Consider the following 2,747-nt stretch of genomic DNA (forward strand, 5'->3'; position numbering starts at 1 on the left):
TTTTTAGTATTCTCTTATTTTCACCTGCAGGCTCTGTAGTGATATCTCTGTTTCATTATTGACATTCGTAACCTGTGTCTTCTCTTTCTCTGTCAGTCGTGCCAGAGTTTTGTCAGTTTTATTGATCTTTCTTTAAAAACTTTCCTTCATTGATTTTTTTTTTTCTTTTTTTTTGAGACAGAGTCTCGCTCTGTCGTGCAGGCTGGAGTGCAATTGAGGAATTTCAACCTTGGAGGTTGGAGGTTGAAATTCCTCAACCTCCCAGGTAGCAGGAATTTCAGGCGCATGCCACTACACCCAGCTAATTTTTAATTCTTTTGTAGAGAGGCAGGCTTACTATATTGCCTAGGCTGGTCTTGAACTCCTTGGCTCAAGCAATTCTCCCATCTCGGACTCCTGAAGTGCTGGGATCATAGGCATGAGCCATGGTAATATCCACCCAGCTATTTTTTAAAATTTCATTGATTTCTTGTGTTTATTATACATTTTCTTATGCTTGCTTTTGGTTTATTTTTTTCCTCCTTTTATAGTTTCCTGAGGTGGGAAGTTTGATTACTGATTTGAGACTTCTTTTCTGATGTAAACATTAAGTGCTATAAATTTCCCTTTCAGAGCTGCTTTAGTTGAGTCCCATAAATTATGTTATATTGTATTTTAATTTTCATCATGTTCATTCAGTATTTCCATTGAGCCTTCCTCATTGACCCACAGATTATAGTATTTAGAGTCTGTTGCTTAGTTTCCAGTGCTTAAAGATTACCCTGTTGTTTTCTTTCTCTTTCTGCTATTTGTTGCTATTGGTTTCTAGTTTGATTCCATTTTGGTCAGTCATCATGTGGTTTCAATTCTTTTAAATTTATTGACTTTTAAAAATAGTCCAGGATATAGTCTATCTTGGTATATGGTCTGTGGCTGCTTGAAAAGAATGTATAGGCCAGGCACAGTGGCTCACACCTGTAATCCCAGCACTTTGGGAGGCCGAGGCAGGTGGATCATCTGAGGTCAGGCATTCGAGACCAGCCTGGCCAACATGGTGAAACCCCAACTCTACTAAAAATACAAAAAAATTAGCCAGACCTGGTGGCAGGTGCCTGTAATCCCAGCTAGTTGGGAGGCTGAGGCAGGAGAATCGCTTGAACCCAGGAGGCAGAGGTTGCAGTGAGCCGAGATCGCTCCACTGCACTCCAGCCTGGGCAACAAGAGTGAAACTCCATCTCAAAAAAAAATTTTTTTAATTAAAAAAAAAAAAAAAAAGAAAGAGTAGGCTCTTCCTGTTAATCTCCACTGCTACTTCTTGGCTCTGGGAGGCCCAGGTGGCTCTGCAGCAGCCTCTGCCACCCTGTGACCTGTGGGTATTGGGACATCCCTAGCTGACGCCAGGACACCCGGGAAGCCGAGGAACGGACTCCGTGGCTTTTGAGGATGTGGCTGTGAACTTTACCCAGGAGGAATGGGCTTTGCTAGATTCTTCTCAGAAGAATCTCTACGGAGAAGTGATGCAGGAAACCTGCAGGAACCTGGCTTCTGTAGAAATCATATGGTACAGAGACTGTGTGAAAGCAAAGAAGGTAGTCAGTATGGACAAGTTGTCAGCCAAATTCTAAATCTTGATCTGAACGAGGACATTTCTACTGGATTAAAACAATGGGAATGCAGTATTTGTGGAAAAGTCTTTGTACGTCATTCCCTCCTTAATAGGCACATCCTAGCTCACTCAGGATACAAACCATATGGAGAGAAGCAATATAAATGTGAACAGTGTGGGAAATTCTTCATTTCTGTTCCAGGTTTTAGAAGACACATGATAATGCACAGTGGAAATCCAGCTTATAAATGTACAATATGTGGGAAAGCTTTTTATTTTCTCAATTCAGTTGAAAGACATCAGAGAACTCGCACAGGAGAAAAACCCTATAAATGTAAACAATGTGGTAAAGCGTTCACTGTTTCCGGTTCTTGTCTAACACACGAACAAACTCACACTGGAGAGAAACCCTACGAATGTAAGGAATGTGGGAAAACATTCAGATTTTCTTGTTCTTTTAAGACGCATGAAAGGACTCACACTGGAGAAAGACCCTATAAATGTACCAAATGTGATAAAGCCTTCAGCTGTTCCACTTCCCTTCGTTACCATGGAAGCATTCATACTGGAGAGAGACCCTATGAATGTAAACAATGTGGCAAAGCCTTGAGTCGTTTGAGTTCCCTTTGTAACCATACAAGTACTCATACTGGAGAGAAACCCTATGAATGTAAACAATGTGACCACACCTTCAGTCGCCTCAGTTCCCTTCAACTCCACGAAAGAATTCATACTGGAGAAAAACCCTATGAATGTAAGAGATGCGGTAAAGCCTACACTCATTCCAGTCACCTTACTCACCATGAAAGAAGTCATGATATAGAGGCTGGGTGTAATGACTCAGCCTGTGGTCCCAGCACTTTGGGAGGCCAAGGTGTGTGTATTGCTTGAGCCCAGGAGTTCATAGCCAGCCTGGATTAAAACAATGTGAAACAACCTGGGCAACATGGTGAAACCCTGTCTCTACAAAAAATAAAATAATGCCAGGCGCGGTGGCTCATGCCAGCTGCTCGGGAGGCTGAGGCAGGGGAATGGCGTGAACCCAGGAGGCGGAGCTTGCAGTGAGCTGAGATGGCACCACCGCACTCCAGCCTGGGCGACAGAGCGAGACTCCGTCTCAAAAAAAAAAAAAAAGAAAATAATTAGCTGGGCATGGTGGCAC

At 42.7% G+C, this 2,747-nt stretch overlaps 1 pseudogene; it reads left to right on the top strand.

Annotated features, from left to right (window-relative positions):
• The first annotated feature begins 1,316 nt into the window (after nt 1-1,316).
• Nucleotides 1,317-2,408, top strand: LOC112610099 (annotated as a pseudogene).
• Nucleotides 2,409-2,747: the final 339 nt, after the last annotated feature.

The sequence above is a fragment of the Theropithecus gelada genome, chromosome 16 (genome assembly GCF_003255815.1).
Source record: "Theropithecus gelada isolate Dixy chromosome 16, Tgel_1.0, whole genome shotgun sequence".
In the NCBI taxonomy this organism is placed as follows: Eukaryota; Metazoa; Chordata; class Mammalia; order Primates; family Cercopithecidae; genus Theropithecus; species Theropithecus gelada.